The following is a 16,106-nucleotide window of genomic DNA, read 5'->3' as shown; positions in this document are numbered from 1 at the left end:
AAAAGTTCCCAGATTTTCCGCAAGGCTACAATTATCCATGTCTCCCCAAATATTATCAGTAATATTTAAGCAACAGCCAGTAATTAAGACCTCTTTAGGGTCAGGTACCTCCAGATCAAAGCTGGGTCCCCGCTGGGTATTTCCCTTTCCATAAAGGCATAATCCATTCCTGTCTGGCCCGTCTTTAATAAGAGATGTCCAATTTGTGGTTGGGACTCCTAAAAAGGGGAGTTCCATGTTCCCCTGAGGAAGGGGATTACATACCCAACAGTCTGATAAATTTAGTACTTTCGAGATACTCTCTGTCATATTTAATAAAGTATTTCGATCCCAAGCCTGCCCCTTAGGCAAGGTCCAACTCAGGAGCATGACAATCAATGTCTTACAAATTTGAGCTTCAAAGGTCCCTTTTCTTGTGAAGTCCATTGTCCTTTGGGTGCCGCCTTCACCCTAGTGTGATGGATCCAGGTGCTCTGTTCCTTGATCCTAAGCACGGTGAAGAAGGTAAGTAATACTTGAAATGGTCCTTCCCACTGCGGCTCCAGAGTTTTTTCTGTAAGAGACTTTATATACACATAATCTCCTGGTTGTATATTAAGTACAGGCCCATCCAAACCTCTCCCTCGAGTCCCTACCACATGCTTCCTGATTTTATTAAGTTGCTTACCTAATGCTACCATGTAAGAAGTCATAATTTCATCCCCTGCTTGTACAGACACCCCTCTCTGTATCCCATAGGGTTGTCCATATAGAATTTCAAAGGGGCTCAGTCCTTCTTTCGCCCTTGGTCTTGTTCATATACGCAGAAGGGCTAAAGGGAGAGACTGAGGCCATGTCAAATTTGCTTCTTGTCCTAATTTCACAATTTGCTGTTTGATTAAGTGGTTCATTTTTTCCACTTGACCACTCGACTGGGGGTGATATGGAGTATGAAGCTGCCTATCTATACCCAAATGGCGGCTAATTTGTTGTACTATTTTTGAGACAAAATGTGGTCCTCTGTCAGAGGATATGGTTGCTGGAACCCCAAAACGTGGTATTATCTCTTGCACCAGTATTTTAGTTACCTCCCGAGCTTTAGCCGTTCTTGTTGGGAATGCTTCTGGCCAACCTGAAAAGGTATCAGTTAATACCGATAAATATCGATACCCCCCTTTTCTTGGAAGTTCTGTAAAATCAATTTGCCATTGTTGTTCAGGCCCATTGCCTTTTCCAATCTGGCCCATTTCCCGCTTTGGGGTATTCTTAGGATTAGTCTGGAGGCAAAGATCACACTGTTGAGTCACCTGTCTCACCGTGGTGTATAAATTTCTAGCCACAATTTCTCTTATCAAATGATTATACAGAGCCTCTGTCCCCCAATGTCTTTTCCTATGTTCCTCCCGTATCAAATGCCATAATAAGCAAGAGGGAACGATTAGCTTTCCTTGTGGGGTATGAGCCCACCCCTCTTCATTATATGACCCTTCTAAATCCATAATGAGCTTCTGATCTTCCTTGGTGTATTCTGGCTTACCTTCTAGGGAAATCTGCCTATCAGGAATTAAGGCCCCTTCTGTTTTTACCTTTGTTTTGGCCGCTTGTTTTGCCTCTCTGTCCGCCAGCTCATTCCCTCTTTCCAAATCTGAGCTCACTTTCTGGTGTGCCTTAATATGCATAATTGCTGCTTTCTTAGGGAGCTGGACAGCTTCCAGTAACTTCAGAATTTCTTCTGTGTGTTTGATATTTTTCCCTTGAGAACTCAATAGTCCTCTCTCCTTCCAATTTGCTCCATGTGCATGTACAACTCCAAAGGCATATTTTGTGTCTGTATAAATGTTCACAACTTTGCCCTGGGCCAATTCCAGGGCGTGGGTTAGAGCAATTATTTCTGCCTTCTGTGCGGAGGTGTTCATAGGCAAAGCCCCTGATTCTATTACCTCTTGGCTGGCGGTGACGGCGTATCCCGCATGTCGATTACCATTTAGGACATAACTGCTTCCGCCTGTGAACCAAGTTTCCCCGTTTTCCATGGGGCTGTCTTTCAGGTCTGGGCGACTGGCGTATGTTGCTTCGGCAGTTTCCAAACAGTCATGATGTACCGGTTCTCCTGTGTTCCCGCTGAGAAAAGAAGCTGGGTTGACAATGTTAGTGACCACAATCTCTACATCATCCTGCTCTACCAATATAGCTTGATATCTCAGGAATCTTTGCAGAGAGACCCAAAGTCCACCCTTTGCTTCCAGTACTGCTGATACTGTGTGAGACACCAAAACAGTCATTTTCTGGCTCAGAGTAAACTTTCGGGCTTCCTGTATATTCAATATCACAGCCGCAACCGCCCGCAGGCATCCAGGCCAACCTTTTGCAGTCATGTCTAACTGCTTAGAGAGGTAGGCAACTGCCCGTCGATACGGACCCAGGTTTTGTGCTAATATTCCCAGGGCAATGCCCTGCTTCTCATGGGAGTAAAGAAGAAACGGCTCACTCACATCTGGGAGTCCTAAGGCCGGGGCCGACATCAAAGCCTTTTTCAGTAGCTCAAAGGCTCGTTCGGTCTCCTTGTTCCACTCAAGGTGTTTCTGCTCAGTGGCTGTCAATGCATACAGTGGTTTAACAAGCAATCCATAATTACAGATCCACAATTGGCACCACCCCGTCATTCCCAGAAAAGTCCGTAACTCTTTTACTGTCTGAGGTCTCTGAGTTTGACATATTGCCTCTTTACGGGCCTGTCCCAAAGTTCTTTGTCCCACGCTAATTTCATAGCCCAAATGATTCACTTTGCGTTGCGTTACCTGTGCCTTTTTCTTGGATACCTGGTACCCCTGGAGTCCCAGGAAATTCAACAGACTCACCGTCCATGTCATACAATCTTTCTCTGTCTTGGTGGCGATCAGGATATCATCCACATACTGCAACAGCTTTCCCTTCCTCAGACGGGGCTTCCCAGGATTCTAAGTCTTTTGCAAGCTGATTGCCAAAAATGGTAGGACTATTCTTAAATCCTTGTGGCAACACCGTCCAAGTGAGCTGGGTCTTTCGACCACTCTTGGGGTTTTCCCATTCAAATGCAAATAATTTTTGGCTGGCTTCATGGAGAGGGAGGCAAAAGAGAGCATCCTTCAAATCTAAAACAGTAAACCAAGTCAATTCAGGTGTTAATACGGTCAACAGGGTATATGGGTTCGCCACTACCGGGTAAAGATCTTCAGTTATCTTATTCACCGCCCGTAAGTCTTGGACCACCCGATATGACCCATCGGGCCTCCGAACAGGTAATATAGGGGTATTGAATTCAGACTCACACTCTTTTAATAATCCCAACTGCAAAAATTTTTCTATCACCGGCCAGATTCCTTCTCTGTCTTCCTTCTTTAGGGGATATTGTTTAATTCTTACTGGCTTTCGGCCTTCCTTGATCCTAACTTCAACAGGTGGAGCACTTTTCGCTCTTCCAGGTGCATCGGTAGCCCATACCCCTGGGTACACTTGGTTTAAGATGTCCTCGTTAATGTTTCCTTCTAGGGGGAGACTGGTTAAGGTTAGGCTCAATATTTGAATATATTGCTGATCTTTTACCTCCAGAGTAATTTCTCCCTTTTCGAATACAATTTTTGCTCCCAATTGTTCCAACAAGTCCCTTCCCAAAAGTGCCTTTGGGGAGTTGGGCATATATAAAAATTTATGAATGCCCCACTGTTTTCCTAATTTATATTCTAAAGGTTTACAAAAATATGTCTTTTCACTTTGGCCAGTCGCTCCTTTCACCATGACATAATCATCTCCCAGGGGCATCAAAGCTTGATTCAGAACCGAGTATGTTGCTCCTGTGTCTACCAAAAATTCTACCTCTTGTTGTGTTTTCCCTAGCTTAATTATAACCAGTGGATCCGCTAGGGTAGATTCCCCAGGTTCCCGTCAATCTCCCTTCACATGGGCTACCGTTCTTCCTGTTTGAGCCCTCTGATCCTCCTTCTTGTTCTTTGGGCATTCCTTTTTCCAATGACCAAATTTCTTACACAAAGCACATTGATCCTTGCCCAGTCGGGGCAAGTCTCGTCTAGGCCCTCTTCCTCTTTCTTCCTGGATAACAGCCATTAATTTCCTTTGCCCTTGCCTATATCCTTCCTCTCTGTTACTAAATACTCTCCATGCTTCATCCAACAATATTTCTAAATTCCTACTCTCTGTAGGCCGTAATTTCTGAAGTTTGCACCTTATATCCCTTGTAGATTGACCCAAAACCAGGGAGACTAATTGTTGTATTCCTACCTCTGACCCAGGATCCAGCGGTGTGCTGCGGCGCATTACATCCCTCAATCGATCCAGGAATTCAGATGGAGACTCGGAAGGACTCTGTTTGACTGCATATAAAGCTGACCAGTTTATAGTTTTGGGGATTGCTCTCTCCATTCCTTTTGTAATCCACTCCTGATACCCCTGCAATCTTTCCATATGTGCAGATCTATTAACGTCCCACTTTGGGTCTTGGAGAGGGAAATATTCCTTAATGTCCCCTCCTGTAATCTTATAATGATCTTCAGCAAGATTCCCTGCTGTTTTTAAAATCAGCTGTTTCTCTGTCTCAGTCATATATTCCAATAATAGCTGTATATCCTTCCAATCAGGGTTATGCTGTTTTACAATAAATTGGAAATGCTTAGTTACACCTGTCGGATCTCTCCTATAATCTTTTGCAACCTTTTTCCATTCCCCTAGGTCAGCAGTAGAAAAGGGTACTTTGATTAACATCGTCCCACCATCCGGCCCCACCGCCTCTCGGAGAGGTGCTTGTAAAGCTGTTGAGGTAGTTTTCTTCCTAGTACGGGAAGATACAGGGCTGTTCAGGGGGGTCGGAGTTCTATCCGAGTCTGCATCCTGTTCCTGTGGTCGAGGGGGAGGCTTAAACAAATCAGTTACATCTTGTTCTGGTGCCTGATGGATTTTATTTGTCTTTGTACATCTTTGTCCAATACTACATGCCAAAGAGCACCACCTCAGTTTACTTCTAAGCTCCTTGTTGTTCTCTCGCTCAAGTGCAAGCACCATGGGGTCCTGTGGGGGTACCATTCCACAGTCCCTTTGCCACTCCGGATGGTTTCGGAGGGTGAAAAACATGTCTGCATACGAAACCTCATCCCATTTTCCTTCTCTCCTTTAAAACAGCATTAGTTGTAATAGAGTATTATAATCTATTGACCCATTAAGCGGCCACTTAGCATCACCTTCTAACTTATACAACGGCCACCATTGATTGCAATATTTAATAAGGTTCTTTTTATTTTCCGTACCTCCGGTCCCAACAATATCTTTCCAGTGGGCAATTACACAACCCAGAGGACTCTTCCTCAATAGTCCTCCTTGATTGTTTCCCATTTTAATACTCTTCCTAATAATTCTTAAGTTTGATTTTGGTTTCTCCTTTTAATAAGCTTCCATGCAAATCGTTCCTTACACTTCTTTATAGTCTTCCCCAAGTTTCCCTCCCACAAGTCCCAAATTTCTGGAATTAAATTTTCCTTTACACACAAATCTCACTATTTTGGATTCGTAGTGAACTCTTTCCCAATCATAAAGGTGTGGAATTTGGGGAAAACACTCAAGGCACTCTAGTTTCCGTCTGCTAGATGTACAGTACCACCTTCTCCCACAAGATTTACACTTCAACAAAACCCAAGCCGGATGCTAATTACTATGTAGTCCAGTTACAAGCCCACATACAAAGCAGGGAATCACCCCTATTAATACGTAAAGACATTCACACATTAACAGACATACATACATCTATAAATTTCAACATATCATTTCCACACACCTACACAAAATCTTTAACATAAATTTCCAAATATTCACATCATACACTCATCGCTCCAGTTGACAACCTTTCAGCAGCTGCAAAAATAAACCAAGCGCAATTGCGAGGGGGTCCACTTACCCCATAAACCAAGTGCAATTGCGAGGGGGGGCACCTACCCTTCTCCTGCCTCTTATATACCAGTCATCGACAGGTCCGTCCTGGCTCCCGATACTGGGATGCAGCGGTCACCCCGGATTTGCTCGATCTACCCCCAAGATCGCTAGTGGCTGCTCTATCGGTCAGCAAATCCCCCCTTGTTACCATACAGGGTACCCTCCTCCCATACAGGGACTACGCTGCACGCCAGACGTCTCTGCGCGATTTACCAGCTGCCCCGGCCCGTATTTCTACAGGCTACCTTTGTAAGCATACCGTTTAGTCCGCGGCTTCAGGAGGTTGTCTGCTCCCGCGGTGAGCAGCTGGCAGTGGAGGCTCCTCCGAGGAAAGTGGTTGGGGCCTGCCGAGGGGCATCCGCTCCGCAGTCGGTCCCACAGCCGAGCAGAGAGTCTCCTGCCTGGCTTGCCAAACTGACATGCGGAAACAGACTCCACAATCAGTGAGATTGTAAAGTAGGTATGTTCATTCAGCGCTGGGCAGCACGGGGGGTAGTCCCACCAAAGTCGTGCGCACCCGACTCGGCAGTTTGTCTCAAGTTTATACAGTCAAGTGTTACATATTCACAATACGCCTATACATATGCATGACCTATCCCCGCTTCATATTAAAATTAGCTCCGAGAGGTCATTTCCATAGTCTCCTCTCAACTGCGCTTGTGCAGTGCCTCTTTATGGTGGTCGTCTGGTGGTCGCAGAGGTGAAGATAGATGACTCCTCTTCGTCACCGCTAGTAACCTTTTTTCTTGCGCAGGCTCAGTGGTTTCTTGGTATTCACCCAAGCCACAAGACCAGTCTTAGCTGGCTCTTGGGGCCTGCTCCTGCTTCTTATCAGGATCTGTCTCTGCCTCATTGGCTGGTCCTTGGGACCAGCTCTTCTTATCAAAGACTGTCTCTGCCTCAGCTAATTTCAACAATGTAAGCGCTAAACATCATCTCTCATCCCCCTTTATTATGTCTACTGAGATTCTTTTGACTCCCCTTGTCTCAAAACCATATGTGGTAAGCAGCGCGGGCTCCAACTGCCCATTTCTAGAAAGGGGCAGTTTTTCCCTTGATCCTATGTCTAACCCTTGTCTCTTGTGCCAACACAGGAGTGCTCTAATGGTCTAAAATGGGACTGTAAGACCTCCTAAATGTCAGGAAATCAGACATCAGCATTGTGCTAACACACACACACACATCACATCAATATTGGTTTATTTTGGCACCAAACCTCTGAGAACAACCTCTGTTATAGGACAGTGTTTATAGCCTTGGGAATAATTAAGGCATGCAAAGTAACTGCAGTCCTTCAGAAAAGAACTATTATGGTGAAGAGGATCTTGACTAGTAGCCTCTGGAAAGGGAGAGATGAGAAAGACTCTGTATGTTTGGGTGGGAGGAGTGAGAAAAGCATACTGCAGCCTACACTCTTGCTTATCTGTCCAGTATAGCATAATGTACACTCTGGTATATACTAAGAGCATCCACCTGGCATGTCCTAAGTCTGAGGTACCCCTCACAACACTGAAGCTGCACTCATGTGCTTGCACCTTTAAAGGGACTGCCAAGAGGATCAGCTGTTCTTTGAGATATGTGATTTTCAAGATCAGGAGAGATTTTGATCTCCACAGAGCAGAGGAACACAGTGTAGCTGGGAGCAGGACTGTCAAGGTCATAGCATTTTCCAGGACGGCAGCACAATCTGGCTGTGTTTGGTTTAGATCATTCAATTTACCAAAACAGCAGTCCATTAGTTTAGCCCTCCTGGCTGAAGAATCCCTGCACTGCCCAAAGGCTGCAGCCAGCAGTAATAAAACTCACTGAATGCATCTTTCAAGGTGTGCTTGACGTGATGCCAGCAAGTCCTTGAAAGGTGCCCATTTGCTGCAATTCATGGCATTGTTCACATTCTCTGTATTTAATCATTTAATTACTAATTAATATGGTCATTATCACAGTGCAAAGGGAAAAGATGATTATTAAAGGTTAATGTCATTGCTGCTCATACCGTGCCTTGAATTGTTACAGTTTTTTCCCGGGTATTTAATTAAACCAATAAGTAACAATACAATTACATTTAATAATGTATGTGCAACCATATTTATTTGTCCCTCTGTCAGGACAGTGACTGCCTACAATGAGAGAGAGAGAGATTAAATCCACAGTGGTTTTGTTTTTCTTTTCATTTTGCATGCTCATCTGCTTTCTGCTTCTCTCAAGCTGGGTCTGGCTGGAGGTGAAGCTCCAAAGACACATGGCCATGATGAAAAGCCTGTGATATATTTATCAGTCAAAAATATTGCTTAGGTGTAATGGCAGCCTAGCTTAGGGACTAAGAAAGTTCCTTTCATATATTTTCCCCCAACTATATCAACTATAGAGTGAATTTCAGCCAGGATTTCAAAACACTTTAAACTTGGGAAAACTTATTGAACCAATGGTAAACCAAGGGGCTGATGTATTTTTCCTGCTTTGACAAGATTAACTGTTGCTGAACTGACACCAAGTAACAGTGCCACAAGTAAATCTGCTCTTCTTTCTCTGTTCTCTCTGGTTGCAGGCTGCACTCCATGCCGGGTGATGCCTGGACCAAAGCTTGCCTTAGACCAAACCCAGTTGATTGTCTGCTAACCCACTCTTAGGCATAGCTGAGGTCTAGATTAAAGACTGTATTTGTGTTACTCATGAGCACAGATTCAAGTATTCCTACCAGTAATGCAGACAGGTCACAGATGGCTAAACATAAAAACATGTTGTTCATCACCATCTCACTCCTAAGGCCTTAAAGCAATGTCATGGGATCGGTGCTGGAAACACAAACCAGTCCCAGTCTCCTTTCAAGAAAGGAGAGGTACCATGTGTAACTCCTATACCTGAGCTGGAGGTGTTTTGAGAATTCTACAGACAAACCATAGTGAAGTACAAAACTCATGAGATCAACAACATGGACACAGAGAGAATGGCAGGCTCTAGCCTACACATGAGCCAGTATTTCACATACAAGTGCAGGTCTCCTCTCTGCAGTGCAAGCACTTTAAAAGCACAGTAAAATTAGAGCTAGGCAACATAAAAAGGCCATGCTAATATGTGGGTGCATGTTCAATATATATATTTTCAAGTGAGGAGTCAGGACTACACAGGGGTGTGTCATAGATCTCGTATTGCTATCACTGTGAACAGTGTTTCAAGTTAAATTACTGGAAATATTATTTTGTACACATAATGGCAAACATTACATCACAGCTGGCCAAAGAACAGTTAACAAGATTTTGATTGAATATTTATGCTAATAATTTGTACCTAGAGGAGTTATATTTGTAATTCATCTGAGTTAACACTGCAGTAGAGATCATAGATCGTAAATTTCTCTGCTTTTGTGTGTTAAAGTGTTCAGATTCACTGCTGTAATTACTATAATTTTCAAATTCTCTGTAGCATATGGTGTAAGGAATTAAGACACATATAAGACCTGAGCAGAACTCATAGGAGCTGATGGAAGGACCTTAATGATTTCCACAGAGATGTGGATCAAATTCTATTGCATGAGGCCACTTTCTGTGTAAAAAGATCCATTTCTCAGGACACCTTAGTACTGGAAGAAGCTTTGCAGAACAAGGGCAGTGTACATACAGCAGTCTCCAAGCAAACACTTTTGAAATTTTTTGGAGAGTGATCAAAGTTCCAGAAGATGGGAAATGGACGAAGATAGAGCCTTGCTTAAAAAGGGCAGGAAAGAGAGATCTGGAAAACTACTGGGATGCTTAAGTTTTAATGCCTGGAGAAATACTGGAACATCAATCTATTGGCAAACCTTTAAGGGCTGACAAATACCTAACAAGTCTTTGTCAGGAACAAGTCATATAAAACTACATCCTGTGACAGATAACAGGCCTTTTAGATAGAGAAGAAGTAGATACTGTATATTTTCAGGTTATGGACACTGTCTTCAACAACATTCATGTAACCAAGCTAGAGAATCTGGGCTAGAGAAAATAGCTGTACAAGTGGAAGTAATAATTAGTGGGTCACAAGTAAACTGAAAAGATACTGTCAGGCAGGATCTCCTGTGGTTTTCTTATGCCTGGTATTACCAAGCATTTTCACAAATTGGACAATGGAAAAGACAATCCCATTACTTCACTTGTATTTAATTCCAGTGTAGAGAAGGCACATGATGGAAGCACACTGAAAGACAGATTTAGAATTAAAAAAAAATTCTCGATCATTTGGATTAAAGAGTTGAAATAAATAGGGAACAACTTCATAAGGACAAGAATGAAGTAAAATGTGCTTCAGTAAAAATTCCCAAAAGTGAACTGGGGAATAATTGGCACTGGACTGGGGCAAAGGGAATTGCAAACCGAAAGTAATCCAACATAGTTTAATGAGGTGAAAATAGCAAATTCAGTAGAAGGATATATAATCATGAATGTCATGTACAAAATATTCAAAGTAATCCTCCCAATGTGCTCAGTTCTAGGCTGGACTACACTATGTTCACTTTTATCCATAACACTTTAGGAGACATGCGGACTGTCCAGAGAAGAACTAGAAGGGACTAGGAGTGATCTAAGAGTCATGATCTTGGAAGAAAGGCTGTAAACATTGGGTTAGGAACAGAGTAGGTCAGTGTCTGTGTGGGATGGCACCTGTATTTTGAGCCTAATTTGGGGAGTGGTTTCAAGTAGCTGACTCCTTGATTGTCTTCTGCATTTTCTGTGATTTTAAATTTGTAACAGATTGAATTGTATATAAGATTTACAGCATTGGATACATCCATACGTGTGTGTGTGTGTCTTTTGTGACCCCGAAGAATCTTCATACTACTACAGAAAATTCAGCAATGAATTCTGTCCATTTTGCTCTCTCACTTGTTTATCTTACGTTTATCAGGACAAAACCAACACCTTTAGAAACAAATAATAAAAAAAAAAAAGAGAAGGGAGTAAGGAAAGATATCTTTTCCTCTTTGTTCTGAGAAAGCTTTTAATCAGTAAGTTTATGCAAAAAAAAAAAAAAGAAGAAAGTTTCGGTTTCGACTAACTGACATGTTGTGATGAAAAATAATGTTTCATCAAAAATTACCAACCTTGTTTTGGTAAGTAGAGGATGGAATGAATCTTAACAATAAATGTCTTCCATGACTGTAGACCATAATTAAAAAGAAAATTAACAAAACCCCTGCAAGCCAAACTGCAGGAGACAGATTGCTTACAGCTTTCTTTCCAGGAGATTTTAATTTTTTGATTCCTGCTGAGAGAGCAGAGGAATCATGAAGGACTAACTATGTTGAATGCCTCTTTTAGCTGATTGAGTTGCAAAAAGGTTAAGAATACAGACCATGTGACAACTCAAATAATTTTGTTATTAGGTTGCCCCTCCTGGAGGTATTCCAGGGAGCCCTGTAGCTTTTCGTGATCGGCAGAGAGAGGAAAGGAGGAACTCCAAGCTGAACTACAGTGAGCAGATGCCTTGCTTCTGGTGTTTAATTTAATTAATTGATGTTTGTTGAAATAAAACCAATTAACCCAGCTTATCTCTTTATCAATCATGCTTCTGTTTCCATTATTCAGCTGGAAAAATGGCATCGTGTTTTATGGCAGACAGCAGGAGCAATTTAAACCAACCTGTGCTGCATTGCCTGCAGCAGGCTTTGCAAGGGAAAATGAGAAACAGATTTTGTGGTGTAGGATAGAGCAGTCAGGCTTTTTACTTTAACTGTTTTCTGCCTCTGAATTCCCTTTAATTCTTTTCCATACGGGGGTGAGGAGGAACTGAGGCATCATACAGTCAACAGTCTTGCTTTGGGTCACAGTGAGCTAAATCTGATTTTTGGACTCCTTGGTCTCAGACCCCTATTGTAAATAGTAGTAAGGACATTGTACTCCAATGACAGGAGCCATCAAAGGATGATGTACTTTGAGATCAGCTGCAGTACCCATCTGCAAACATCAAAGAAGTGATTGATCATGTATGTCATAAACAAATGCAAGAGAAGTCCACATTACTGATCATGGAACCTGGTATAAGCTACCCTTCTTTTATCATCCAGCAGTTATACCCTACAAAAGCTCTTCCTTTCTTGTGCCTCATTTAGACATGTTGATGAATACAGATTCAGGAAAAAACTTTCCACTATATAGAAGCATCAGTGGGATTATTTAAATCTAGCTTTACCTTAATTTAACATTAGTATGGCTACATAGGTATTATGCTCCTCTTCATGTGTGTTGGAATTGAATGGGGCCTTGCCCTTTTGGTTTTGTTTGTGTCTGGGGTTTTTGCTGTTTCAAGAGTTTTACAGTCTTCAAGTTTTCCAGGGTGCTAATGACTTAAGAGGAAAGTCGGGGAGTGCTACCTGGAAATGCTGATGGTGGTGGGATAGTCCAGTGCACAGATCTGAAGGAGAGGCAGGAAGAGGGACACACCACTTTCTTGCCTGCATTTAAAGCAACTGTAACTGTCATGTGACAAAGCTTTCTATATTTGTGGATTTAGGACATTTTTTGGTGATTTTGTACTTACTTGTCCTGGTAGCAGCTATCTGCTCTGGAAACTTCAGTGCATGACTGTTACCGTTGATTCCTGATAATCCCCAAATGCACTCAAAAATAGCACAGCAGTATTGCTACCTACAGAGTAACCACTGACTAACTACTGGAACAACCACTAACTCCTGCTGAAAAAATTCCCTCTCTTTACAACCTATCACCAAACATTTGCTTTCTGGTGGTGAATGATGTACATGGATATCTGCGCCTCTCTAGAATGTTCCTTTTAGCAAAACTTGAACTTCTTCACAACAGGAAACACATTTCTTTTTGCGTATAGATAATTCAACCCTTTCATTTTGGTTCATTAAGATAGTTCTGGATTAGTCACCTGCTTTGCATAATACTGTTTTTCACTCTCACTGGACACCTTAAACTTTTTGAGAAAGAGAATACTAAGCAAGCAAAAAAAAAAAAGAGCAAATAACTTCTGTCTGCTGCTGCAATTTTAGATGATTTAAGACTGCTTACCATCATATCACCAGCATTCAGTGTTTTCATTCTTACGCTAATTTTCATATGAAAAGATGAAACAGAGTGGGTTTTTGTGTGCATGATTTTTTTAAGTTTACCATTGCTAGGGATGTGTTTAGGAGTAGCCAACAACTTGTACTATTTCCATAAATCACCCATTGTATATAGATTAAAAACATAAATCAATTACTACCTTTTACAAGAATTCACTGGTAGCATACCAAATATGTCAGTATAAAGCTGATCTTCTAAGTTTCCTGTGAAAAATTGTCAAGAGTCTTAAAATATTGCTAAAATTTTCTGCAATTTCTCATATTAGTTATGTAAGCTTTGTGTTGAAATGACCATTTTGAAACTCTTGTAGGCTGTTTTTGTTAAGTTTTTTTTTAAAGAAGAATTTATAAGGGCAAAATTTATATACCTGAATAGCACAGGTTCCATGGACAATTAATATCACATTACTTAGAGAGCAAATTAAATATATTGACTTCCTCCCCAAGCAATAATTTCACTTTGTATTTCCTGCCTCCTTTGGATAAAAGGAAGCTGAAAATGAAAAGTCAAGAGCAAATTCCACTGGAGAAAGGTGTAACGCACATCTTTTTATTTTTTTGCTCTCTGAGCAAAAACCAAGATGTGCAACTGATTATCAGTGTCTTCTGCACAGAAGCACAGACCTTGAGACACAGTATCAACAGGTAATGAGTGAACTGGGTTGCTGTAGGAAATTGCCATTTAGTTTGCTGGAAGGTGTAAGAGAATCTGTTAGGAAGAAACTGTTGATCTGATACTGGTTGTGGCGATGAAAGAGACTTGGGACGACAATGAGCTGGTTCCGAAGCAGCAGAAAAAAGACCTCTTTATTGTCTCTTACAGCATATTTATATGTTACTAAAACAGGAGTGCATATCTGGCTCAGCCGGGATGTTTGCCAGTCCTCAGAATGCTTAAAGATAAACGCACAAAACACACACTCCACACACATACTTGTGACTGTCTTCAGTCACGTCTCCCCAGGCACGCTCCAGGCAGTCCTCTGACCTGACCTTGTAAAACTAGTTCTTCAAAGGCTTGGCAAACATCCAGCACAGCAAGTTCTAATGTTCAATCTTGATTCAAATGCCAGATGTTTCGAGCTCTCACAATTGGTATTACATACGTAGAGCTGTCAGGACTCAGGCCATGAATGCAGTACAAAGGAAGGTATCTCAGCATCACGGCCTTCACTCATGAATCCCAGGCTACAAGCCAGACTTTGCTCTGGAGCGTGTTGCACTGTGTCAGCCGACTGTGTCTGTTCACTTGGGCTCTTGTGGCAGGGTTTTCCAGAGCTGCCAGGGCAATATTTTTCCCTTATTATGTTGTTGTTCCTACATGGTTTTCCTCCTGGTCTTGCACCCAGAAGCTCCTAGAAGAAGGATACTGATCTTCTGGTGGGATCTCATGGGATCCAATTGCCACCAGCACAGTGAATCACCCTTCCTGCCTCTTTCCTAAACCTTGTCTTATGGCTTTTGGTGTGTATTAAGGAAACCCAAAACTCAGAGTATAGCTGTCGTGGTTTAACCCCAGCCGGCAACTAAGTACCACACAGCCGCTTGCTCACTCCCCCCAGCCACTGGGATGGGGGAAGAGAATCGGAAAAAAAAAAAAGTGAAACTCATGGGTTGACATAAAGACAGTTTAGTAGGACAGAAAAGGAAGAAAATAACAATAATAATAGAATTGGAATATACAAAACAAGTGATGCACAGTGCGATTGCTCACCATTTGCCAACCGATGCTCAGTCAATTCCCAAGCAGCGGCCCCCGGCCAGTCTTCCCCCCAGTTTATATACTGGGCATGACATCATATGGTGTGGAATATTCCTTTGGACAGTTTGGGTCAGCTGTCCTGGGTGTATCGCTTCCCAACTTCTTGTGGCCCTCCAGCCTTCTTGCTGGCTAAGCATGAGAAGCTGAAAAGTCCTTGACTTAGTATGAACACTACTTAGCAACAACTAAAACCATCTGTGTGTTATCAACATTATTCTCATCCTAAATCCAAAACACAACACTAAACCAGCTACTACAAAGAAAATTAACTCTATCCCAGCTGAAACCAGGACAATAGCAAAGTAGATAGTGGTTATCTAGATACCTGGTCAGGATTATCCAGTGAAACACATGCACAAAAGCTTAGCAGCCAATCCATGTGCAATGCCTGTGCCCTGTGGGATACTTGGAAAGTAATGGGCACATAGTGAACAATCCAGGCTCAATGGAGTTGATCAATTTGTGAACCAAGGATGTTTTCTAGGCAGCAGGCTTCAAGGACGCTTTGCTATTTAGCTAACGGTAGTAAGAGCATTTCAGACGCCTTTAGAAGGCCTTGAACAGAATAAACAAGAAGACAAAAAAAGAAAGATGCCAATTAGAAGAACACAGGTGCGCATTCCACGATAAAGGGAACTTGGCAAAGAACCTCAATTCCACAGCTTATCTTGACCAATTAGCCTGAGACAAGTTTTGCATGTTTTAGTTAATACAACCAATTATGCCTTATGTTTATGCGCGTGTACAGTGTTGTTATAACCAATCACTAGGTGTAACTAGGCGCGTGGACAGCTCATGCTAACCAATCTCTAATTTGCTTATGAGTGAACAGTAACTAGAATGAACATATAAACCGAACTATCTTGGCAATAAAGTGGCATCTGCTTGATCATATTGATTGTGTGCAGTGTCTGTGACTTCCGCGTCAACAGTGCCCAACTAAGCATGCTTCAGGCAGCACAGAGAATGTCATCAATGGGAACAGCCCATAGGATCTGGAGCAGGTTCTGGTGGAAATTACAGAGTACAGGGGGACAAGGATGGGTGATGGCTTGTCACAGTATTAACCTGCTAGTGCTGGAGAAACTGCCCAGAGGGGAACACTCACTCACCTGTGGCCCTGTCACTGCTTTTCCCATCTGGCCATAAGGAGAGGTGGTTTGTTGGTCGTAGCTGTGGAGGAATTTTTTGCTTCTCTCTCTCCCCCCACTTTGTTTATTCCTAAAGTAATTTTCATAGTAATGTATGGCATCAGCTACTGACCTCACTAACAAAGCTTTGTATGTATAACGGTGTCTCTACCCTCATTAACAAAGACTTTTAAGAGGA

Source organism: Harpia harpyja, chromosome 13 (genome assembly GCF_026419915.1).
Source record: "Harpia harpyja isolate bHarHar1 chromosome 13, bHarHar1 primary haplotype, whole genome shotgun sequence".
Taxonomy (NCBI): domain Eukaryota; kingdom Metazoa; phylum Chordata; class Aves; order Accipitriformes; family Accipitridae; genus Harpia; species Harpia harpyja.
The sequence above is the reverse complement of the archived record's forward strand: the minus strand, read 5'-3'. Positions refer to the sequence as shown.